Source organism: Canis lupus, chromosome 1 (assembly GCF_003254725.2).
Source record: "Canis lupus dingo isolate Sandy chromosome 1, ASM325472v2, whole genome shotgun sequence".
Taxonomy (NCBI): Eukaryota; Metazoa; Chordata; class Mammalia; order Carnivora; family Canidae; genus Canis; species Canis lupus.
In genome coordinates, this window is record NC_064243.1 from 11,315,697 (window position 1) to 11,343,385 (window position 27,689).

Below are 27,689 nucleotides of genomic sequence, written 5' to 3' on the forward strand. Positions count from 1 at the left end.
TCACAATCATCTTAGTCTTTCAGAAAAAAAATGGCGTTGTCTTTATATACTCTAACCAAAGGAATGATTATAATAAGAGAAACTTCAGGTCAAGCACATAGAGAGAGAAATCTACATGAAGGCAGTGAAAGAAGTATTGAAAAATAGTAATACTAAAGTATTACTAAAAAATAGTCCACAACATGGTGTAATTTATGTCCTTTTGATCATTAATCTTTATATATGATATTCCAACAAGAATTCCAACCCCCTTCACAACAAATGAGTTTGTAAATGTTGGGGGAATACTGTCCCCTTACATCATGAGAGACCCGTAGGTCAGTTCTCAAAGAATTATGTTTTGTTTGTTGAAAAAGACCTATTTTCTTTCTACCCAGTAGATAAACCATCTTATGTAAACTGCCATTATTTGAATGCATGCTCTAATTTGATTGAGTTGCATTGTTTCTGAGCTACTCTTTTGAATAATGGATTACTTGTGTTTGAAAATATTGATAGCATACAAGGTTACAAGTATGCCGCCCATGTTTTATAATGTTCTATTATTTGTAAATTTTAAAACATGCTAAAATTTCAAAATAAGAAGGCAAATAATTTCAAAGGCAAGAATTGAAAAGAACAAATTTACAAAAACAACCGCTCAACATACCAGTTCACAGAGTGAATTCAGCTCTAGTGATGTAACAGGCAGCATGACCAAAGGCTGAGCTGTGTATGTCCTGTCAGTAGGATCCACACATTTATCTCAACAGCCTGAGTCTGCTGCTACTAGATTCTTTGTTCTTTTTTGGTTAAATAAATTAGGACAGCAAGACATGTAGGCTGATACAACATCAGGAACAAAGATATTTCCTTTGTCTTTAGCAACTTAATGATTTTTTGTCAGCTGAAATGGAAGTTCTGGAATTCAGTGTTTGGTGGTTATCCACATTCCACATTTTTGCTACAACTTTTTAAAAACAGAACACCTGTAGACACCACAACATTTGAATGGAACTGTTCAAAAGTTTGTTTCACCTCATCGCTGCCCTTTGCATTTTCTGCTGGTAACTCCTAGTTTCTTCCAGGTTTCTCTTTATATTCTTAGATGAATTACTCAGCAATCTGTCAAGATATATATATTATTAGTGTTAAGACTTCTTAACAGACCACATACACACATACTCACACTCTTAAAGAGGCCTTTTACTGCTTAAAGAACTTTTTGTCCTCACTGCATCCTCAAGAAGTAGACAGGATACTGTTTCTAGTTCTCATATGTGATAATGGAATTAAAAACTCTACGGTTTTCTATAAAGCCCCAATGTTGTTTCTCCCTATCTCAAATGCTGAAATAAAATCTATTCAAAGTTAAATTTCAAAAAAAAAAAAAATAGAAGGCAAAAAGGTAAGGCATGGAGTATTTGAGCTACTTAAAATTGGTATTTTTGACTTAGCTTAGTCCCTAAGCTGTCTTCATACAGAGAATTAAGTTTGTAGCATCGGACTGCCCCTTCCATGTTTGTGCAAAGTCTGAAATAGTAAAAGGCACGTATATCAATTTAATTCCTTAGTACTTCACTCAAAGAACTTTTAGGAAAGCAATGCTGTAAAATGACTCATGTTACTAAGAATGTACAGTGTGCTTGTCTCCTAAGACCATTTGAATGTTCACTTCTAGTTTAGGGAAAAAAAGTATTTCTTTGTCTCAAAAGAGTATATTGATTAATTAAATGCAATCATTCAACTAGATGAACACTTAATAGGAGGCTTATCATGAAAATCATACTTCTAGGCAATGTTGATACCCCCCAAGATTCAGCAGGGGGAGCTTACCACATGGTGAGTATTATAGTTCATATTCAAACTCGAAGCTTCATCAGTTAGAACTTGATAGCACATTCCCATAAAGTCCTGACTAAAGCATATGAAAGACTGGAGTGTCTGCCTTGCAGCCTATTGATACAAAATCACTAGGATTTTAACTGGTTGATTCCATCTTTTTAGGTTTTCTATATTGTGTGATAACGAATCAATCTTCATTCTAATTCGAGTCTCTCTATTTGATACCGTTATCTCCCTCCAATGGCCTCACTTCATCCTGACTGACTGGTGCACTCTATCCTAGATATAGTTTAGGAAGCTGTTCAATGAACATGCTCTATGGAGACTGCTCTGACTACTATTTTCCCCCCACTTCTTCTCCTTCCCATCGTACACCAGGGTTAATTACTTAGAAGTATAGTTAATTTTTTTTTATTTTCTAGACTTCTATTATGGCATTTAATAACTTGAACAATGCTTCTCAAGTAGGGGTGGTTTTGTCCCTAGGGGACATTTGCCAGTTTCTGGAGAAATTTTTGGATGTCACAATTGGGAGAGAGGTATAAATAAGATAATTTAATGGATAGATGCTATTATTTCAGCTAAACATCCTACAATGCACAGGACAGATCTCACCACAAAGCAGTTTCTGGCCCCAAATGTCAATAGTGTTGAGGCTGAAACCTATGGCCTGAAATTACATTATGTACCTATAGATGTCTTGCTTACTCTCTAGGTTTCCTAATAAAGAGCTATGGCTTGCTAATCTTTGATTACCTAGTACCTAATACAATTCCTAGATCACGATTGCCGTCTTAGGGAGGTTAGTACAATTCGTGATACTAAAACTAACACATGACAAAAACCCACATTAGTAGAGAAACAGTTTCTAAGATATACAACCCTACACAATGCTTTTCCTCAAAAATTTTTGGCTTCAAATTGGTTGATTTGGACAAATTTAGAACCTAATTTCTAATCACAATTTATCTTATATTTAGTTGATCTAAGTTGATTCTTCCTTATACCAATATTTTGATTATGCTATAGGAAATATACATATTTTTAATCCTTATTGGCTTTCCATTAAGTAGAATCAGGAATCAGCTATATTTGCTGCCTAGTTTTGCAAATGTGGAGCTTAGGAAGCACTAAAATTGGTACATCTTTTCATGAGGTGGCTGCCCTGCTATTTGGGATAAAAGCAGCTGTGATTTTATCAGGTGACTTTCACACAATGAAAAAAAGGTCCCCCAAAGAAATATATTTGCTTTATCTTGGAGGATAAAGCAAATATTTCTTTTACAATGATATTGAAGGACCAACTATACATGTTCTATAATACTTTCCCTTAGCTTTTACTGAACCTAAGATAAATGTACATCTAGTGGAGGAAATTTCAAAATTTATCATGGAAACCATTCATTTATTACAGGAGATATGAAACTGCAAAACTGAATTGGCATAAATAGAAACTATCAGCTATTTTATTAGAACGATGCAAGATTGTAACCTAATTCCAGTAAACACATATATACTGCCTATATAGTATATTCAAACATAAATTTGGCCAGAGAATCTATGCAGATCATCAACCTAGAATCAGACAAATCCAAGGTTGGAATTTTTAAATGTATTAAGGACCATTCTGAGAATTGATTTACCTAACAAAAATCTTTAACTTCCAATTTCTGTCTACTAAAGAAAGAATGGATGTAACATTGAATCAGACCTGTTTTTCCCCCCGCCTTGGTATGAGAAGTATTACACAAAGTGTTTATTATCTTGCATCGAAATTTGAGACCTCATCTCAAAATTGAGGACATTTAAGACAGGAACACCTTCCTTCTTTCCACCATGACATAACCTCAGTTCACAATCATTAGATAAATGAGAGAGAAATTTCATAATTTGCTCAGTCCTTAATTACTTTAATATTTAAATTCTGGCCTTATGGCAAGTCTCAGGTGGTGCAGTCAAAATTTATATTAAAATGCAAATGGGAAATTAAATAATTGAAGTTTTTTAAATAATGTGTATTCTTTTTTTTCATACCTGCCTCAATATAGATTGTAAAGACAATTTATCCTAGAAAATTATGAGGCTTTTTGTTAAAAATGCTGTTCTCATACAGAAATTAATCATGTCTTTCTTCACCTCTCTTAATTTTGGATTACTTCATAATTTTCTTTTTTCATGACAGCTCAAATGAATTTAAATTTTCTCTGTAAATAACCAGCTTAGATAAATTTAATTATGAAATTTTCATTTAAAACTACTCAAATTATGAATGTATGTAGATAAGCTATTCCGAAGTATATATATTTATCCAGAATAAGAAATATTGGTGATATGGGGAGTATATGCATATGTATCACATTAATATAATGGCCTGAATTTTCTCATCTATAATAAACAGCAATTTCCTCCTCTATGCTTAAGACCACTTCAAAATTGAGACCTATAAAATACTTTGCCATTTTTGTCAGTGGGATGATTAGCTACCCTACTAATATAAAGAAAGAATTTTGCTGAAAGGGAGATAGCTGAGAATATTTACTTTAAAAAATAATTTTAGTATATCCAGGTAAGTTGACAATGTACTTACAATTCACTTTGGAGAAAAGAATGAATTTTCTTATGATACTTTTAGTATTCAATTTTTTCTAAAAGAAACTTTTATTTTTCAAGAAATAACTGTGAAAATGTATAATCCCATAATGCTTTTAAAAATGGGTAGTTTCCTTCATTTACCAGAACCTGTGGCCTCAGCAAACATAGCAAAAATTACTTAGTAAATTACAGGAGTATTGATCTGTCTTTCTCTTCAAAGAAGGCACTGACACCTAGCTTTTTTTTTTTCCCATCACTCTTCCATAAGCCAAAATATAAGAGTAGCATCCCCAGTGTTATTGATGTGAGTCACACACACTGTGAGATTTTCTGTATGGTGACTGAGTAACCTTTTCCTTTTGGTTTACATTTGTGGGAAAACAGAATGAGGTAGCTAAATCCCTAATCACCCAATGGATAATCAGAGCTATACAGCTGGAAGAAGTGGTAATGGGGAGGGGGATGAGACATTTACTCTGCTTTTTTCCTGATTAAAATATATCTTATGAATTGCTCTTTTTTGGGAAGGCAATTCTCAACCAGGAAGACAGATACAAATGAAAAAAACCCAGGTCCTCTCTCACATGAAGATTGTTAAATAGTTGGTATCTTTTGATAAAAGAGTGACCCAAAGAAAAAGATTTTATTGGATCTCATTAAAGTATTGAAATTTCATCTATATAGATTGTAACTAAACTGACACAAATCATTTATTTGGTTTTAGTAACATAAGAATATGGCTCTATGACTTTATTTTGCACACAAAAACCTATCAGCCCTCTGTTATTAAGCCCGGAGGAAAACTGAAAATTGTCCTCTGCCTCTTATCTGCCCTCTTTCCTGTACCTCCCAAATCCCTAAGAACAGGTCTGAGTCCCAATGTCTGGTTTAAGGTGCTTTATGAAGTTTAAAAGAGATATGTCGCGGAGCTCATATACCTTTTGGGTCTCTCCTTCTATGAAATGATGTTATAATTCTGTAATAGAACTAAGGCAACATCCAATTCTTGGCCATCCTGAGAAGATCCAGTAGATGAAACTGTCTGAATCATACTGAACTGGGTTTATTATACCAGCTTAGCTATTCACAAGCTTTAAATGACCTTGGACATGATATCACAAACTCTTAGTTTCAGCATCCACACTTATAAAATAGGGAAATAATAGCACTTCTTGTGATTTGATGGGATACTTTGAAGTGTCTGGCATACAGGTTTATAACTAATGTTAGTTTTTCTCTCCATCAAATTATTTTCTTCCTTTCTCTCTATAATTGTGAAATACTACTAATAGTTCAGTAACATTATGAATTTAGTAGTTGTTTGTTTTCTTTTTGATTGATTCACTTTGGACCTTACCACTCTTATCTACAACGTTTCTCTGACACCATGCATTGCATTCTAAACAATCGCCATGCAGACATCTGAAACATAATCTGTAATTCAATGATTTCTTCTTTTGCCTGTTTTCTGATATATGTCACCTAGTGGAAGCAAGAAGTACCTGTATGAAATGTTTTTGTTACTATTGGAAATGGAGTGATTAAAGTGAGTCCATTAAAATGAGTACAGTATCACAACATATTAAATAACACAAAAGAAGCCAAAGATAATAGTATTCTAGTCAATAATAAATGGAAGGGGTGGATGAAGAATGTCATTATCATCAAGGCTATATGATGATTTGTGCCTCTATGGCCACAGAATCCTTCACGCTGACTTCCAAATTGCATTGTCTCCTTTGTATAAGAAGAAAAGATCGGCTCTGGCTTGACCATGAGTCAGTCTTCTCCTGTAACAGAAAGAAATTCCTTCTATTCAGGGGACACTCAGGGCTCATCACACACCATGAAGTACAGCAGCGGGCAATAATTAGCTTCTCTTTCCCATTCAGCTATCATATTGTCTACCTCACTTCATCTTTTCATTCTTGCTGCAAACAAAACCACTAGATGACATTTTTTTTTGTTTCTAAATGAGTATTTATGAAGATCAACACCTAAAATTAAATTAGTTAAACTAAATATCTCTCAGCTTGTAGATGAATATTGTAAAAGAAAAAGGCATGAATATATGCCCACGTAAATTGAAAGTACTTTGTACAATCTCCTTTTTCCTTTTCTGCTTCATGCATAAACTTTGACAACTGCAATTGTAGACATGTATACTATGATGTAAGGACTGTGCAAACATAGAATGAAGGCAAGCCTGAGCTCAGAAAGAGCTGAATTCTGCGGATGTCATCTCTGCTTGTCTAATTCTGGTCAGATAGCTACCTAAGTCACCAAGGACAAACACCCTCATAACTTTCCCTGCTGATGCTGAGCCATTGTCCTGAGCTGAGTTTCAGCTTTTGAGGAACCTAAGGTCCAGCCTGCTCTCTGAATGTTATGCTGTGCCATATACAGCACAAAAAAGAGACTATATGAAATTATTACTGAAGATTTTCCAGCAGGCTAATGCCTCGTATGTTTGCAGATAAGCATACAATATTGGGCAAAGACTGAGCTCCACTTCTCAACAATGAGAGCAAATGCCATCACGTAGTTTGAGCTGTGAAAAAGCACATCTCTATCAAGTATCTCACACATTCATACTCAGCAATTCTAGATATAATGAGGTAACTCAACACCATCGTATCTGAACTGATTTTCACTCGCATGTAAGAAATATTTGAGTAATTACTTGTTGGAATGAAAAGTGGAAGAATGTTTGAAATGAAGCTAGCTGCTTATACTGCAGCTAAATAAACTGGCTCCAACCCAAGAAACTTCTTGACATAAAGACACTTCAAGCCCCTATCTCTCCATGTCCAAAGCCCCTCAGGATTACCATGGTGTATTTGTTTTAATGCCAGTATCTTTGTTCTTGGTTCTTCCTCAAAACAAAGCCTGAGCAAACTATGGAGTGCAGGTAGCTTATTTAGGAAATTGATCCCAGGACACAGGATTTGAGGCTGGGAGTAGAAAGGAAGTAAAGGGAAGGTCAGTCAAGGGATACATGATGAAGCTGACTACCTCTGTGTAGTGTCCTCTGAAGCCACCTGAGGAAGTACTTATGCTCTGGCTCATACTCACTGGTCCAAGTGTTAATGTCCTTTCACATCCAGGTTTGTTCTTATATCGATGTATCTGTTGAGTTTCCAACAAGTGTGCCAAATGGTGATGTCACAGAAGCTTGGGGCAGAAAGTGAGAGAGATTCAATGTAACTGCAATGAGCTGCTCTCACTTTACACTTTTGCCCAGAGGTGGGCTAATGACTAGAGTTCAGAATTCAAAGTTAGGCTAAGAGAATATCAGAAAGGTCATAACCCCTCCATTCCCAGCACCATTAAGAGAAATTAATATCCTATAAAGAGTCTAACCCATTACAGTAAAAAAGTTGGCCAGTTGCTGTGCCTAGGCCAGCAGAGTGTATAATTATCAGCATGGGGAAAAACATTCTGCAAGTGCATCTTTGGTGGAGGGAGCAATATTACTTTCATCCCTGGATCAGATCCCCACATTCTAGTTAGTAGGGATACATATCCATACATCCGTTGTGGAATAGTGTATATACTGCATTATATAGGGTGTTTTCCAGGAGTGTCATCCTAATCAGGTAATACTCAATTGGCTATCTCAGAGATGTGTTCTTGTAAGACCACTAATACCATGGTCTTGAACTGAACATTTTACCTGTCATAATTTTTAGTAAGCTCCTTGGTTTTAGGCACTATTATGAAGAATCTCTTATGGTAAATTAGATACCCTATTAGCATATGGATAGTGGTATTTACAGGTCTGTTATGCAAAAACTGTTCTGGCTGACAGGAGAGAGTAGCTGACGTCCATTAGAAGACTCCTGTTTCAACACTTTCTCCTTAGTGGCAAATACTGTCTGGCTGTTAAGAAAATGAGACCTAAAGATCAGCATTCTTTGTGCCCACTCCCATAGATCTATGTATTTGCACATTTCCTAAACATATTGGCTTCAGTCTTCTATTCTTGCTTCTTCTAGGCCCCTAACTGAATATCCAAACCTCTTGTTCAAGAATCCATGTATATCTGCACATCAGGTATCCTTCCATAAGGCAATAACCAATAACACAGCTAACTGCTCTGCTCAGTGCAAAGATTTTTGTTGACCATTGCCCTCAAAGCCATCCTTGGTAGGTCTGTTGGGTAGCAGAATAAATATAATACACAATCACTTGTACTTGCACTTGTGAACAAAGCCATTCTCCCTTATGAGATTATTGCAAAGAAGCCCCTAAAGGCCACATATATAAATTAAGAATAAAGCATTGACAAAACTAAGGGAGGTGACAAAGGAGTCTAAGTCATCTATTCATTCAACATATCTTTGCCTTCTGGACCTTCCAAGGCCAGATCTACAATGCATTATTTTCTATGCACAGTGGATTGTTACCATGGCTGCCTAAACCTGCCTGATGGATCTTGGAATATTTGGGTCAGAATGGGCTGCTCTGATTGCATAGTAATTAGTTGCTGATTGTTAGTAATTCCTCAGGAGCTTCTTAAGTATAATCTGAGATTGGTCCCCGTACATGAGGAAAGGGAGAGACCAAAGAGGCTGACTACTCCAGATTGGTAGGTGGCAGATTTAATGAGCAAGGGAACTTATGTAAGAGCTTGTCTTGGGGGATCCCTGGGTGGTGCAGCAGTTTGGCGCCTGCCTTTGGCCCAGGGCACGATCCTGGAGACCCGGGATCAAATCCCACATCAGGCTCCCGGTACATGGAGCCTGCTTCTCCCTCTGCTTATGTCTCTGCCCCCCCCCTCTCTCTCTCTATCATAAGTAAATAAAAATCAAAAAAAAAAATTAAAAAATAAATAAATAAAAAATAAAAAAAAAATAAAAAAAAGAGCTTGTCTTGGGTGGCTGCTATAAGACCAGTAGATCTCCATACCCACTGGAATCTTGAATTTAGAGATCTTAACTGGATTTAATTCTGTATATTCTCTAGATAGTCTTGATACCACATCTCTATCTCAGACCTTTATTCATCACACAGCTTCTGGGAATGGGGAAGGTAAGAAGAGCATACATTCCAAGAATGAGGGAAGGGATAAGGGGGGGGGGACTTCAGTTGCCCCAGTCCTGCTAGTAGGTCAACTAGTGGTCACATCTTCTTAATGACCTCCCTACACACATAGTTACTTGTTTCATGGTCAGATGTTTAACCCTAATAGGACCAATGCCATAACAACAGCTATTTTTAAATAAGTATTTTTCTGCTAGACAATTTAAGACTGGACTTCAGTTCCTGAGGAGTCTGCTCTGTGACACTCTCTGGGCTTCCTAGAGCTACCACACAGTACTTTATCTGCTCAAATAGCTCCAGCATTGTCAAATCTATGGAGTCATGTAGCATGAGTGGAAAGGCAGCTTATACTGTGACTTAGAAATCCTGGACGTCACTTTTTTTTTGCTCACGGGCTTCTGAGTCACCTGATAAATTCATTAGAATAATATTCTATATATAACATATGTCATCTCCAGAATCCAAAGAGGCCCAGGAAGCTTAAAGTAAGGTGTCACAAATGTGCAAGAAATGGCCCTATACCATAGAGGACATATGTGGGCATGACTTACACTATCAGAGCCCACAAATTGTTCTCGGCAGGGCAGATCCCTTAGTCTTTGTGGCTCTTATTTGCCACTCTCTGGAATGCATGTGTCTTACTAAAGTACCCAGAATTCTACTTCCTGATTAGTGTGATTGCAATGAGCATGACTGCATTAATATGGTGACCAGTGTGATGATGATCTGAGGGGGGAAAAAAAGGATGGTAAACCCCGTTGCAGACTATACTATAACAGAGTACAGAAAAGTAAGCACAACCTTAGGGGAAGACAGAAAATGTGTACTGCTGCCTTTTTCACATTAGGAAACTTTATTAAAGTATAAATAGAGAAAAGTAAACAAATCAGAAGTTTTCACATTGGTAAATTTTCAGAGTGGACACATGCTTATAACCAGCACTATGGCAAAATTAAATATCAATGGTTTTCCTGTGATTACCTGCTCCACTGTCCTGGTATTTTAATACCATAGGCTGATTTTGCTTTTTTCAGTACTTCTTTGTATCCATCTCCTTTTAACATTTTTGTCAGATCATCCATATTATTGTGTGTAGTTGTAATTTTTTTTTCTCACTGCTTTAAATGATTCCATTTATGAATATTCATAATATTGTTTATTCATAAATTGTTTATGCACAATTGAATCTTCAATTTGAGGCTATAGTGCTTTAAAAAGAAACTTGTACATGGATTTTGTTAAATATTTGATATTTTTTCCTCTTGTATACACCTAGGAGATCATTAAGTGATAAGATTTGCAAAGGTATAGCTTTAGTTTATATTGCTAAGCCGTTCTTAGTTGTGATGTTCCAGTTTATACCTAATATACATAAATCATTCCTTTTGATATACGTCCCTCCAACACTACATCTCTTTTCACTTTTGGAAATATTGGGGGGTATTTTGAGGTATCACATTGTGTGATTTTAATTTGTATTTCCTTATTAACTAATGAATTTTCAACTTAAAACACATTTTTATATTTATTACCAATTTTATACCTATTTTGTAAAGGACTTGCCCAATGAGTATTGCTCATTTTTCAATTGGGTTGGCTGCATTTTTATTAATACCATCCTTTTTGTATTTGAATATGAATAATTTGTTGGCTATACTTATTGTAACTATCCTTTCTATGGGGCCTGACTTTTTAACTCTCTCATTGATGTCTTTTCATGGCAATTCTAACTTTGATCAATAGCCAAATACCCAGTGCCAGAGGCTGTGTTATTTGCATATCAATACCATATGTGACATACCAGCGGCAATTGAAGTACCGTCTGTTTAAGTTTATGATATTCCACAACTATCTGGCACAATTCTAGTTTTTTAGTGCCCAGACTGGGAACTAAATGTGGATTTTTAGAGCATACTACCGTACATCCTTTTTGATGGTGGCATTAACCTGTTTAATTTATCCTAGTATGGGTTTGCTTGTGTGATGGAGGGAAAGAAGAGTTTCAAGAAATTCAACTCGGTCTTCCCCATCTCAATAGCTCTTAATTCACAAGTAAGACGAAGTTATTGGAATTCTTTCAGTACAATCTATACATTCCAATTATATAATAAAAAAAATAATTACACAATGAGTACCTGGACATTTTGGAACAACTGAGAGAGTTGTATGCTAGAATGCCATTCATCACCTGGCTGCCATGTACTTTCACTATAACCATTACTATATTTTGGTTCTGCTTATATCCTAATCCATTCAGACCTGATACTCAACAGCTTTTGGTTCCTTGAATTACAGCATTTTGGGTCTGATAATTAACCTAAATCTGGAAATGATTAATGGATCATTATTTACACTTGCTGCGTCTGACTTCCTGCAGAGACATTTTGCTCTCTGTTGTTTCTCTTTTGTGATTTTGTTAAGTGATATCCAAGCTGGTTTGCCACTAATCTAATCTTTAAGATCATTAATCTATTAGCCATTGCCAAAAAAATTCCTGCAGGTCAAATCGTCATGGTTTTCTCTCCAAACCTGCTGTCTACCTTGCCTTGGTCAGTTAATTACCACCACTGGGCCTCTGCTGATCTAAAGCCCTATTATAAATAATAATAGAGAGCCTAACTACACAACAGCCTTCCCTACCATCAACTCCAGCATAGAGAAGACAGTTATTACTTCTCAAAGGTATTACTGTATTATTTACCCAATAACCTTCTTTATTTACAGCTTTAACAATATGAAGTGGCCTTGTGTCACTCCTGGAGAACATAGATTATGGTACCCTGGTCTCACATAGTAAATCTATTCTAACATCCCCACATTGACATCTGTGAGGCTTCTTTTATCTTTTACATTCTCTACTGTTCATTGTGGCTCCCACTGTGTCCATCACAAAACTAACCCAGCAGCATATAAGGAATAGTTTCAGGTATTATCGACCAAATCTTCAAACTCAGATCACAAGGGTATACACTCATATCAATAAATTCTCCCTTATCTTCCCTAAAATCTCCCTTTCTGGTCCAACACATTCAAGATTACTGTTAACATATAATCACCTGTTTCCAGATCTGAAAACTCTTTGATAAATAAGTTGTGTCTTCTCATAGTGGAGAAAGAACTTACAACCTTGGGCTTTGTTGAGGTAAGCCCAAGTTATTCACCAGGAAATGATAATAATAAAACAGAAAAATTTAGGACAGATTTTAGGAGCCCTTGGAAAACACCCATTTCATACAGGGGGAGGGTTCAAGATAATCCAAGGGTTCAGGTTTATTCACCTGAATGCTGAATTCCAAGACTCAGCATCCCATTCTTTGGGTCAAAGTCTTGACTTTGACAAAGGGCATCTGCTGAGGCTGAACATTCAAATTTTTTGTAGCTTGGAAGCTATTGTCAGATAGCTGATGTCTCGTATTTGTAATTATTTCCCTGTTTCCTTCAAGTAGTACCACTGACAACTAAACCAATGCTTCACTTTCCACCTATATCTTATCAAGTTCACTACCAGTTAAATGATAATTGTGAAACAATTATACATCAGGTGTTACATCTTCACATCTATCCCTAGTATTAGGGTCATTATTGATCCTTATACAAATCAGAGGACCTAGTTCTAAAGTCTCTTCCAGAAGGGGTCCTTAGCACCAAATTGATAACCATTCTCTTAATCTGGGTTCCGCCAAAAGCTTAGCCTAAGAAAATATCTTGAACAGAGGATTTGAAGTCTGGAATTAATCCCAATCAAAAGACAATTATAAAGAGCAAAACAGGGAATGTTAATACAAAGATGAAATATTGACCTGATCACCACTGTGCACAAATGGATTATATCTTGCTGACAACTTTCTAAAGAGTCTTATAGAATGCACCTCAGAGCTCTCCATCATAAAGATAGATTAAAAGAGCATTTATTAATCAGATAACTAGATAACCCCTTTCAGTAAGAGTTGCCCCAAAAAAGGTTAATTCACTTATACTTCCATGTTGTGCAAGGTCATGATAGCTGACAGAGTACCTGCAGAGATGTTCTGAGTGACATCTGTGTACAGTGAAGTAGGATGCTGCCACTTTACAACTGTGATTGGTTGGTTTGGGCAGCAATATTGTAAGTAAAATTATGGGCTGAGAAAACGTATGTGGTATACAGATGCTACAATTTCAAGTTTTGTTTGATTCTCTTGGTCTTAAATGCTGACTTTCACTCTTCTTTTCTTTTTTGTCTTTTTGATTTATATGTATTAAAGACCTTGTAGATGTATTTATATAAATCTTTTTCACAAGAATGTTAGAGGTGCCTGGGTGGCTCTGTTGATTGAGCATCCAACTCTTGGTTTTGGCTCAGGTCATGATCTCATGGGTTGCAAGATGAAGCCCCATCTTGGGCTCTGGCTCAGTGAGGGAGTCTACTGGAAGATTCTCTCACTCTGCCCCTCCCCCTATTTGAGTATGCATGCATGGGCACATGCGCTGTCTCTCTCAAATAAATAAATTATAAATTGTGAGTAAGTCAGGGTACGTTTAGAGTGATACATGAGTGATACAGAATAAGGAGTTTATTATAAAAATTAGACTTAATTTAGGGAGCTGGGGAAATGTGATAAGTCAGCCAGGCTGATGATAGGGAAGGAGAATGGAATGTGATCTGGAGAGATAAGGGCAAACTAGAACCTGTGAGAATAAACTAGGACCTATGAGAATAAACTGGAAACCATGTTTCCTGTCATCTCATCTGACATGCAGTAAAATAGTACTTTTCAACACAGAACTGCTTAAATACTTGGATCAGTTCTCAGAGAAGCCAAAAGAGGTCTAGTGTCCCTATATGTACCTTATACCAGCAAGGTGACCAAGTCATCCCATGGCAACTTGTAGGTGTCACGTCACTTGGTGCTTAGCTCCAAACTTCATATAGAACAGCTTTCTCTTCTTTTCTTTCAAATCTTATATAAATTTCTTTCATGAACCATAAAGGAAATCAAATACATGGTAAAATATTTCCAGTTTAACTATATTGACCTATAATATCACATACATATCTATAATATCACATATAATATCATCCCGGTCTGCTTCTTATCAACTTAGCACTTCCTTCAATCCTTATGAACTTCCAAAGAGAGAGAATAACACAATTATGCTTGCACCTAATGGCATCCAACCATCCCTGATGGAGCTGAGAGCAAAAATTACCTGTTCCTTCAAAGAGGATGCACAGTTCCTTCATCCATTTTTGGGTGATATGTATTCCTTTCCTAGCCAAATCACACTTGTCCTTTAATATACTGTAATATAAATACAGAGGTAGAAGGTTTACTATTAACACATCTTCTTTATTCCAGACATTCTTCTAACTGATGTTATATAGTGGCAATTCAATTTCCCTCTGAAATCAGAATTGATCACCCTAGCCAGGACACTAATACTTTGTTTACCTGTTAATTCACTGTCATGAGAAACCCAAAGTGGCCAGGTGGAAGTCTCAACTTACAGTTTAATGGAATCATTGTCTGGCCCTTTGATAGAAGCATTTTCCACTTGAAAATTAAGATTACCACACCACTAAAAGCAAAAGTCATGAGAATAGGAAACAAACACCTCATTAGTGGGTCACTAGAAGCAGTAGTGAAAGAATCCATTTTCATTTTCACCTCACTGGTTCCCTAGACCTTTTAATCCTGGCTGCGGAACAAACAACATATTTTAATCACAGATTCAGAACATAGACTGCATCTTAGAGCTCATTGTACTACCCTTCAAGAGGTGGACACATAAGAACTAAATCTTTAAAAGTCTGTTTCAGTGTTCTATCAGGCCAACTGCTTCAGAATTATGGATAACATAAAAACAGTGATTTCAAGAGAATGAGCCCATTGCCACACTCTATCTGATCTAAAATGAATTCGTTGTCAGAGGTAATCTGAGTGGATTGCCATTGTGGTAAATAAGGCATTTTGTAATCCCACAGGTGACAGTTTTAGAGGAAGCACTGTGTCAGGGTAGGTTAATCCGTAAAGCCACCCCACAATATAAATATTGTTTGATTTTTATAGACTTTCTAAAGTATAACAAGAAGCCCATATTGTTCCCTTCCTTAGTTTGGTGACAGACCATTGAATTAGAGAAAATATATAATATTTTATGTTAGCATATTATAAAAACATAACTTAATAATCCCCCATAAATTGTTGTTAACTTAAATATATATGGGTATGTGGTTAGATACTTATCTCCCTTCAAAGAGATGTGTCAACTAGGTCCACATCACATCACCTTTTAAATGTGTTCCCTGTTATCACAGATGTGAATAAAAAAATCTTATATTTTAGGAAATCACCTGGGGTTTTCAAAACAAACTACAATTACATATTCATCATATAGTGTCAAATATTTCCATATAATTCCCAGTAAGAGAGATTTGCTATGTGTTACATCATGCTGTGTCTTATGGCTTTTTTTTTTTTTTTTTGCAATTGATTATTGCTCACAGATGGTATTTTCTTGACCTCCTACTTCAAATCACAACAATCTGTTGCCTTATCTAAGAGTTTATCTAGGATGACATAAAGATGTAGAGTTAGGAATGTTGTTCCTAGCTGTGTCAAGTTGTATTTAAAAGAAACTTTGTAAATCATCAAGCTGATTCCTTCCTCCTGAGGGATTTGTGGGGGTATTGGAAAAATGTATGATACATTTGTGAAACCTTAAGAATTGTGATCCACCACAAGAATAAAACTATGCAAATATTGTAAGGAGCACTAATTGGGTACTACCAAATTGCTATGTGGTTACTATAATTTACTGAAATAACCATCTTTTGATGCTTTTTTTCTTAGGAGGACTCTGAGTTTCATGTTTTTGTTTTCTTCCTGATAGAGCACTAAAAAAAGAGAATGCACAGAGAGCTGTATTATTGGATGTGGAGAGCACATAGGCAAAGGATGTTTACAGTTTATAACAATTTTCAATTTTCTGCTCCTAAGCCCAGTGTGTTCATTAGAAAAGCAAGTGCTACCTATGACCACTACTAACTATTTTAATAAAATATTTATAAACAAAAAGGTCAGAATTAAAAAGATATTAGCCAAATCATTGCTTCACTTCTAGCCCATGGGCTTTGTTGTTCTCTGCCTGGAGGAACAATTTTCCTACTGTTTAGAGTTAGATTCCTCTTCAAAGGCAAGCAATAGCTGACCTGTGTCTTCAAAACCAAAAGCTAAATTCTCACACTGGCATTCTTGATCTTTCAACATCTGGCTCATAGATATTTCTACATTATATCATACTACTCTCCTTTAAAACAATCATCAAGTCAGCTAAACCTTTAATAATTCTGAATTTACCTTTAATAATTCTGAATTTCCTCTAATAATTCTGAATTTACCTAAACTTTTACTTTATTCTCCTTATTTAAAATATTTTCCTCAAATGCTCACTCTTTATACAAATCACATCATTGAATATCTATTTCCAATACCATCTCCTTCAAACTTTCTTGATACTTTGTAATAGATATAATCTTTTAAGCTATCAAAAACACTCATTTTTTTTAATTCTTACTTCACCTTGGTTTTCTATGATATCTGTATTAGTTAAATGTAGTTGATACTTAATTATGTGTTAACCTTAAAAATAAAACTGTCAATTATTTTACCATCAAAAGAGTTTGCTGGTAAGGATTTATTAAGGAATAGCAGAGAACTGCAACCCAGGACAAGCAAGCTAAAATAAAACCAAAGGCAAGTTTGATGAGCAAAAGAAAGGAATGTTCTTTTATCCAGCAAGAAAGGAGTTGGGAGGGGCTGTTATAAACTAAAAGTTCATTGGAATAATCTGAAAGCTGGAAGTATTCACTTGCAAAATCCATTTCTTGCTATTGCAATTGACTGGTAAGACTGAGAAGCCTCCCGGCCAGCCTCTAAACTCCTTTTTAAATGAGATTTCCGTTTAATTTTCACATATGTAAATAAACCATAAATTGGCATATCTAAGTGGTGGGACCTCATGAACTTTCTGTAAAGTAACTACCAGAATCTGTCAGTTCAATTGTCTGCATTGTACTATTAAAAAAATAATAATAAATTTTAAGGCAGTGTGTACCATGTATATAAATGGTCATGACATAAATAAACTAGAATCTCCAATTTTAGGTTCATATTTGAAAGTGTAAATCCGGAAACAAAGATTCTATTATTTTAGGCATGTGGACATTTTTATGAAATAGTGCTCTTCAAAGATTATTTTCTTTCTCCTACAAAAATCACGATAATTCATAAACCCTTGCTGTCATTCTGATAGAAAAATAGATATTACAAAGAAATTGAGAAAGACTATTTTAAAGTAAAGGTGAATACTCCAACCTTCTGGAATGTTCACGTAGTTGTATACAAGATATATCAAGAGCATCATAATGAAGGATACAGACATTTTGGTGACAAAACCACTGTTGTTCATTATGAGCTGCTATAAATATTGTACAAAATTTGAAATTGTTTTACAATGAAAATATCAATTTGTATTAAAGGAAGCAAAATGAAGGGCACGTTAAGATTTGAGTTAAGTAATAACAAAAGGACCAATTTCTGGAGTTACATTTAATCATGGTTTCAGAATTCCATCATAGAGTAGACATTCTTGGCATTAGTGGGGGTAAGCATACCAAAGGTGACTGCTTAACTAGTTGTATATCATTAATTCCATACATGAATTGACTTAGATTTTGCCCTTTAAATAAAGTTCCATGATAAAATATTTTCTCCAAATAGTATTTTAAGTAGATTTTCTGTTTAAAAAGGAAGAAAACAACCCAAAGGCTTTAAGAAACTTGAATCCATTGTGAATGAACTCAGTAAGCATATTAATAGAAAGGAATCTAAACAAGGCAAATAATTATTTGACAAAGTCACAGGGATAGAAACAATTCTTATTTCTCCTAATAACAATTTTTTTTATTTTTGAGAAGATTAACTCTACTAAGAAATCTTAGGCTACATCGTATATCAATTTTTTATCAAGACACTCTGAAGAACTTTTTACACTTAGTAAAATAGGCTGTGCTGCCTTAAAGTGAATAGCTATTTTGATGTGTAATGGAGAACTGTGTTATTTTGGAACTTAATGACTAAATAGGCTACAAGTGTTCAGTAAAAGGAATTAAAAGACAAAATGAAGTTTTACTTGTGAGGCAAATCTCATCCCCCATCCCTCTACCTTGGAGCTGACCTATGATAAATTGTCTGTGTTATTCAGGACTGGAGAGAGTTAATTCACTTGCAATAGTACCACAGTTGTTACAGTTTCAAAGTTTCCATTTTTTAGTCATGAATGGTAGAGCATAAGGAGATGAAATTACAATAGTAATATAAAAACGATGAGAATTATATTGCATTTTTGTCTCACATGGAATCAAAGACCACACCCACATTATGGACAATAGTTGAAAATCATGCTGCCGAATGATGAGTATGCTTTTCTCCCTCTTCTATAGTTAATAAAGGATGTTCTGTGAGCTATGTATATGCCATACACTACTTCAGGAATAAAATCATTAGCAGAAATGTGCATCATTACTTTTGGGGACCAATGAATGCCCCCTGATTTTCAAACTCAAGCTAATGTTAAAAATGAACATTTTCCATGTTTGCATTTCTTTGCACTTCTGAGAAGCAGCTGAGACCAGAAGCAAAAATGCTAATATTCCATGAGAGCAGCTGTTGTTATGGTATTTCTGGACTAGCTGCTTACAGAAAGATTAAATCTTGCTGTAAAGCTTGCATTTTCTCCTAGAATTCTCAGCTCAATTTCATAAACTCAAAAGGTTTGAGTAGGTGAGATGGAATTGTGATAAGCAACCCCAATCAGGTTATTTCTCTGAACTAAAACAAGCCTTTAAAATTTTCTCAGCTCTAATGCATCTCCATTAATAGTGTTAAAGCCATGAGTTACAGTGGAAGTCACAAATAAATATCTAATCTGCAGAAAATGAGAAATCCTGAAATAGGAAAAGGAAAATCTGGAGTGAGGGAAAAAGCCCTAGAACTTTTTACTTTTCAATCTCTGAATATATATGTATATATGTGTATATATGTATATGTGTATATGTATGTGTATCTACATGTATATACATCCATTTGACATCTATTGAAAATGATGATTGCTTACACCTCAGCAAAATATTTGATTTACATACAAAGAAACAGTAAATTAAAGCAGTAAGATAACAAACAGCAGATCAATTCACTATAACCACCAACCACAACAGTGTATTTTAACAAAATACAAGTGGACTGGTTGTTCCATAGAACATAAATGGTTTTACTCAGGACAAAACCTTGGCTAGAAGACTTTTTGAACCACTAGTTTCTCATTCAACACATGGTAACTTTTAAGTCCTAGAAATAGCTATATTAAATTATTTTAAAGTCTGCTCTTCTTTGGAATCTCTTCTTTTGTAATGTAAAAAATAAAAAGAAAATACAAATACTATAAAGGTGATATACTAATTATATATTATATTTTATGTACTTGATAATTTGATAAGATGTTTCAATAATTTTATTAAATAAATTTCAAGAATATAATTGGTAATGCCAATGAATCAATCATGCTGCAAATGTTAATTAAGTGTCCACTCTATTTTAGCTTCCCTGATGACTTCAACTAAGAGAAACACTATTCTAAAGAAGTATCTAATCAATCCAGGGGAAAGAAATTTAGGTTCCCCAATTATCATATAAAGAATTCCAGTCCTAAACTGTTCTTTATTATAAAAAGTCCATGAATTCATAGGTAAAAATGTTTAATCTGGTTTATAATTGCAAAGAAAAATGTCATAAACAAAAGACAACTACTTGATCTGAAAGGATTAAAATAAGCTGAAAGAAGTGAGATAGGATGACATTATTAAAGTGAGCAGAAAAAAAATTAAATTAAAAAAAATTAAAAATTAAAAAAAAGTGGGCAGTGACCTAGTGACCTCAAATGTGGGAAAGATCTTGATAATTACATATATATGTAATTATACATATATACATACATACATGCAAGCACATGTAATACACATATATACATACATATATTTCTAAACATAAATATGCAATGAATTAACAGACCAATAATAAATTGTGAAATAATTGTTTCCGAATTCCTATTTCATATATACCTATATATTTCCTAGATAATTTATCCATGTATTTATATATATGTGTGTGTGTATAGTTTATAATTTATATGTATATGTATATATACATTGTCATTATATAGAAAGGAAGATAATTCAAGAAATGGTAAGATAGATTTAGTCCATCAATGATCTGTTACCATGAAGTAAGGAAGTACCTGTAAGGGGTAGATGGGACAGTGTGTTGTAAGCAGAACATGTTTAAAGTTATTTCAGAATACGCTGTAATCTGTAACTTCTCTCATTCACAGCATCTATTAGGTGCTCAAAAATTATTTAACTTGTTCAATCAAAAGATATATTCACTTCATCTTGACCTTCTATATAGTTACTGGTACAGACAAGCTCAGGTTCACATCAGGGAAAATCTTGATCCCAAATTACAAGAGAACTGAACCACTGTCTCCATTAGAACATAAAGAAAAGGAAAAATTACAAGTATCTTGTATAATTTTGAAATCAAAAGAAAAGGTTTACAGAAGTCAGAAAATGATGAAAGGGGGCAGGAACTTTTTAAAGACAGAGGGTAAAGTCTCATTCGCTACAATAAATGATTATATATGCTCATTGTTTCTCCCATTTTCATTCTGATTAAATTTTAGAAAAAAGGAAAGAAGTAGATTTGCCTGTAAATTGATCAAATTTAATTGCTTCCCATCAGGTTTTTACTTGTCACTGTACTGAAGCTGCTATTTTAGAAAGGTCATCAATGACATATTGACCAATTACATTTTCATCTTTGAACTTTTTATCTTTGTTCAATATGTTTCACGGTTCAGACTTCTTTGTGTGTGAATTAAACTGGTTCTCCAATCACGTATTCATCCATTTACCCATCCATTCATAAATGTATACAACATTGATAATTTTAAGGACTAAGCACTTGTAATTTTAGAATCACCTAGCCTTGAAATCTCAACTTCCAAAGGTATTAAAGTCTTCCTCTTTTTAATTGACTATTTATGATCATTTGCCACTATTTTTAGATTTTATTACCACTCTGCATTTTGATCTCCTACACTGTCACATGAAACCAAGTGCTTTAGTTTTGATTATTATTACTCTGAAAAACATTTTATACAAAAGACCATAGTGAGTAGTCACCAGTAGAAATTTAAGAAGGAATATTCACTTTGTCAAATACTTTTGTTATAGTTGAGGAATTTCCTCTGTATGACACTAACTACAATTCATTGTGAGCATTCAGTGTGCATACTCAAGAACCTTTCATTCTAAAGAAATAAAATGTCAAAACTTTTATATTTTAAGGTATATTAAATGAAGTGCATATTAAATGAAGTCACTTTTTTCTTTTAATAGGTCATTTTTGTGAAAATAGGCATTGTCTGCATAAATGAAATTAAAAATGTAGATGGGGTGGTATTTAAACAGAAGTAGAAATAACCCATATTAGAAATTAACAGAAGTGAAACAATATTCTCACTTTATTATTTTTTAAATATTTTATTTATTTATTTGTAAGAAGCACACAGAGAAAGGAGACATAGGCAGAAGGAGAAGTAGGCTCCCAGCAGGGAGCCCGATGTGGGACTCCATCCCAGGACCCTGGGATCACGACCTGACCCAAAGGCAGATGCTCAATTGCTGAGCCACCCAGGTATCCAAAAATATTCTCACTTTAGAAGTGAATATAATTTAAATCAATTTCTCATTTCCTTTCCAAAAAAAAAAAATGCTTCCTTGTTTTGATAAGAGGTTATATAAATCACCATCTTATTTGGTCTAGTATAAATTCACTAGAACTTTTATATATTATTTCCACATCAGGATAATTAGACTAAGATTACTTTTATATAAATGATAAATACAAAAATGTGTTGAGTGAGTGATGGGGTAGATGTTCTCAAGTGAAAGGAAGTATTAAAAATATATCAAGAACAAAGTATTAAACTCATATATGTTTATGTAATCTAAAAAGGGATGCTAAATAAAGATTTTTGTTTTGTTTTACTTATTTTTAATTTTTTATTTTATTCAAGTTCAATTTGCCAGCATATAGTATAACACCTAGTGCCTATCCCGTCAAGTGCCCCCCTCAGGGCCTGTCACCCAGTCACCCCATCCCCCCCCCACCTCCCCTTCCACTACCCTTTGTTCATTTCCCATGGTTAGAAGTCTCTCATGGTTTGTCACTCTCTCTAATTTTTCCCACTCAGTTTCCCTCCTTTCCCTTATAATCTCTTTCACAATTTCTTATATTCCCCATATGAGTGAAACCATATCAAGATTGTATATTCAGAATACACAACGACCTGTGGACAAAATAGCACAATTAAAATATATATATACTGGAGATTTCATGAGGATGTTTCAATCAAACTTAAAGGGTTTAAGATATTTTTACAGTTTTATTTTTTTATTGAGTATAACCAACAAGGTACACATACTTTATACTCCATTACTTTTCATAAAGTATATGTTAGTGTTCTGTATTTTTCAGCCTTTTGCTATTTTGTATTTGGTTTACCTCTGTCTGCCTTATTTCTTTGTAGTTATTCATATATTCTGTATATGAGACCACTGGCAGATATATATATCTGTGTGTGCATATATATATATGCATATATATTTCTGTGTATGTATATGTCTGTGCATATATATCTATATATCATATATATATATATACTCACACACACATATATACGTATATATGTAGACATATCTAACTATATACACTCACACAAATATCTTCTCCTAGTCCATGGCTGGCAATTTCATCTTAATATTATCTTTCGATGAATATGACGGTGATTTTAACAAATTTCAATTAATCTCACCTTTATGGGAAACTTCCTAATTAACTTTTGAGATCTAAAATTAAAGGTTTGCTTTATGTTTTATTCTAGAATTTTTATTTTCTTACCATTCAATTTTATGTTTAGATCCCACTGAAAATTAATTTTATGTGTTTTTTTTCTCTTAAGTTTAAAGATTTTTTTCTATGACTTCTAGTTCACTTACCAAACGTTTTTTAAAATGGTTATCTTTTTCATTGAACTTTACTGGTTTTATCAGCATCATATGATGATACATACCTACGTCTGTCTCTGTTGTTTCTATTTTATTCTGTCAATCTATTTGTTGAACTTGGTACCAATAATGTCCTATGTTAGTTACAGTAAAAGTAAAAAAATCTCAATAGCTGATAATGTTAGTTGTCCATACTTGAACATTTTCTTTCAAATCAAATAACTACTCCAGACTCTTTGTTTCTCCATTTACATTCTAGAAACCATGTCAAATTTCTACCAAAAACTTTTTTCTGTGCAATTTGTATTGGAATTACATCGAATATGTACAGTATTCCAAATCACTAACATAATACCTTTCTTCATTTGTTAAGATATTTTATTGTTATTAAGAAGGTGTTATAGCTTTTAGAGAAGTGACCTGAACATCATTACAGCTTTTCTGAGATATTACATTGTTGCTAGTGTTATTATATTTTTTGTCATTTATTTTTATTTACTAATTGCATGTTGCTAATAAATAGATGTTTTTAATATATAATATATGTTTTTATATTATATATATGTTTTTTTACTTTCTTGAACTTGAGCAACTTTGCTAATTTTGCAAATTAACTCTGTTCATAAATTCTTGATTTATATAGACACAATTATATTCTTTGCAAAATAATAAATTTTTTTGTTCCTTTCAATCTTTATACTTCATATTTCTTTTTCTTAAATAATTTCACTAGATTCATTATTAAAAGAGGTGATAGCAGACATGTCTCATTGCTGAACACAGAAGAAAGCATTACTTACCAATTAAGTATGATTTTCAGATGGTATATCAGTTTGAGAAAGTTCCATTCTGTTCCTCCTTTGTTAATAGTTTTGGATTTTGTCAGATGCATTTATAGCATTTATTGAGACATTAGGGTACACAGAGTGAGCAAGGAAAACATAACATAAATTATGTCTAAGAAGTGATAGAGGCCAGCTTATAAGATTTTTGGGGGGGTTTTATAAGACTTTTTATTTAAAAAAAACGGTTTTAGGGATACCTGGGTGGCTCAGCAGTTGAGCATCTGCCTTCAGCCCAGGATGTGATCCTGGAGTCCCGAGATTGAGTACCACATCGGGCTCCCTGTGAGGAACCTGCTTCTCCCTCTGCCTATGTCCCTGCCTCTCTCTGCATCTTTCATAAATAAATAAATAGAATCTTAAAAAAAAAAAAAAAGAAAAGAAAAAAGTTGGTTTTATTCTGACAAAAATAGGGAGATTTGTAGGGCTTAATCAGAGACATGAAGAGATTATACTATTAATATTTGTTTCTATTTTGAGAACTAAGGGAAGATTAGATGAAAACAAAGTAAAAATTTAGGAGGCATTATCAATAATTCAGGCAAAATATGAGTGACTTGGAAAACAGATGGAGTCATTGATATATTTAGAAGAAAAAACAATAGAATTTCTGAGGAAATAGTTATAAACTTGAGGTGAAAAGAAAAAACTTGAAAGATTCAGGCCTGTGCAATAAGAAGTATGGTATAGCTATTAAGCGATAAGAGGAAATTGTTAGTAGGCCAGATTTTGGGAGAATCTTTTTAGAATTTTAGTTTTGAGAATATTAAGTAAATGAAATTAATTGAACAGTACTAAGTGAAGGCATCAAACACAAGTTTGAAGTTCACCAGATTATTTTTCTGGAGACCCAGTTTGTGGGTTAGCAGGATGTGAGTGGTAAGATGTGAATGAATTGCATTACCACAAGAGTGAATGCAAATAAAGTAGAGACTATATACGAGGATTTTGACTGAATCCAAAATTAAGGTTAACTATTAAAAGAATCACCAAAGTAAGCTGAGAACAAACAGCTAGAAGGAGGGAGGCAGGGAGGTGCATGTGTTACATTATTGAAATACATTAAAAAAAAAAAAAAAAGTGTTCCTGAAGGAAAGAATGGTGGCTAATGTCAAAATGAGGTCAAGTAAGATAAGAACTGAGAATGACTTTTGGATTTAGCAGGAAGAAGCTCACTGGTGGTCTTGACATAATTTCTGTGAAATGATGGTTTGTGTATGTGTGTAAGACTTGGTAGACTTAAGAGTGTGAAAGAGAGGGAAGACAGGAGACAATGAATTTAACTATTTCTAAGAGATTAGCTAAAAAGGGTGAAAGAATTTGATGCTCTTTAAAAGGCAAATAAGATCAAGATAGAATTTGTTTATAAGTTTTAAGAAAGAATAAAAGCACATATTAGCTCTTGAGGGAACAATCCAATAGTGAAGGAAAAATTTATTAGAAGAGGGAAAAAATATTTGATGTATTCTCAAAAAAGTAAAAGGGGAGGAGATGTAGATCCTGAGCAAGGGCTTTAACATTGGAAAAGCACAAAGACTGTCATTTACAGGAGGAAGCAATGTAGTAGAGGTATAAAGATATGGGAAAGTGGGAACCTGGTGAAGTCATTTTCTCACTAATTCATTTTTTTCACAAGCATAAAATTATTAGCTGAGAGTTCATAGAAGATGTTGAGCCTTAAAGAAAACACATGCAATAATTTTCTGGAGAAGGTAAGGTAAATATATTTGAGAAAGTGATTGCAGGTCAGTACTAAGTACTTTATTTTGCTTTATGGTTATGATTTTCAAACTAGATCAGTCTGTTCTGCACTGTAATTTTCTCCAGCTGTCTTCAAATATAACAATTGTTTTGTTTTGTTTTGTTTTTTCCCAAATGAAGGAAAGAGAGGAAGGAATAAGGAAATGAGAGAAGAAAGATTGCTGAAGATCTATGCAATAAAATAATAATTTACCATGGGTTTTAAAATTTATAAGGAGGAAAGATAACAGATTAAAAGAGTTAGTAGATAGAATGAGTTGGAACTCTTTTAGGTCAAAGGATTATTGAAGCCATGGCACTGTGAAAGTAAGCTGAAAAGATGGGGTGGTGACCCCAAAGAGTCTTGCATGACAATTAAGATTATAAGGGAATGAGGCCTGATGAGGTAAAGGGTAGCAGAATGAAAATGACTAAGTATGTGAGGAATAAGTTCATTGGAAGAAAGATGGAATGGTGTTAGAGAAAAATAGGAATAAGTTATGAGCTAAGGATCACAATGTGAGGAGCTAATTTAAGAGTTTGAAGAGGATAACAACAGTGATGAATAATGGGTGACATAGTCTGATGACATGAGGTACAAAGGTGGGGGTTTTAGGGAGGGTAGGATCACAGTCTAGAAGCAACAAGAGAGTAAGCAGTGCCTCTTCCCTTCTTTCTCCAAAGGTACAAACAGTGTGAGGGCATCAAGGGCTGTTGGCAAAACAGAAGATACTTAAAAGCCAATTTTCTGTAATAATGAGAAAATATTTAACATAAGAAAAATGTTGCCAATGATGAACACTTAATACCTGAGGGTACCAGTGAAATGCTTTAGAAATTAAGGGGCAGAACAGAGGATGTGCAGAGCATAAGGTAACAGAGAGAAGTACGTCTTGGAGCTCTGGCTTTTCATGTGGAGAATGGGATTATACTCGAGTAGTGGGTGTTATGGGATTTGTTCTAATAAACTCATGGCAGTTAGCAGTGGTGGCGTTTTCCCTGGTGGAGAGATAGGCTCTCTCTAAACGTTTGACAGTATAATTCTTGTGAGTATAACTATTAAAGGACTTCAGGTAAATTTTTCAGGATGGGGCAAGTTAAATTTTTGAAGAAGGAAGAAGCAGGACGCCAGTGAGGATCATAAATACAATAGCTTCTATTCAGGGTTTTTTGTTCAAAGACTTCATTATAATTTTCGTTTGACCTAGGAATCTAGATTTTCTCATTTCTGTGCTCAAGAACTAGTGTGGTCTCCAAGAGAAAAAATTTGAAAAATGTGATGAGTTTTCTACAATGAAACTAAATGCATTATTTTGTAATGTCATTTTTACTTTTTGGAAATCAATATGGTGATAAAACCTGGTAAGTCATAGTCATTGCTTTTGTTTGCTTTTTAAGGGTTTTTCAAAAACCTGTGTACTGTATACCCATTGATTCTTTTATTTATATTTAATTTGACTGCTTTAATGGGGGTATAA

At 34.2% G+C, this 27,689-nt stretch overlaps 1 long non-coding RNA gene across 2 annotated transcripts in view; it reads right to left on the reverse strand.

The window, feature by feature from the left end:
• Nucleotides 1–1,017: 1,017 nt before the first annotated feature.
• The window catches only part of LOC112643813 (uncharacterized), a 43,052-nt gene continuing 16,380 nt past the window's right edge, over nucleotides 1,018–27,689 (reverse strand). Inside the window, exons 3-5 of one of the 2 annotated variants that reach the window (XR_004812173.2) lie at nucleotides 14,653–14,744; nucleotides 7,492–7,590; nucleotides 1,018–1,104 (exon numbers count right to left, since the gene is read on the reverse strand). This is a non-coding gene — a long non-coding RNA (uncharacterized LOC112643813). Of the gene's footprint in view, nucleotides 1,105–5,493; nucleotides 6,207–7,491; nucleotides 7,591–14,652; nucleotides 14,745–27,689 lie in introns of those variants that run through there. The other variant, XR_004812172.2, reaches the window with a different exon arrangement.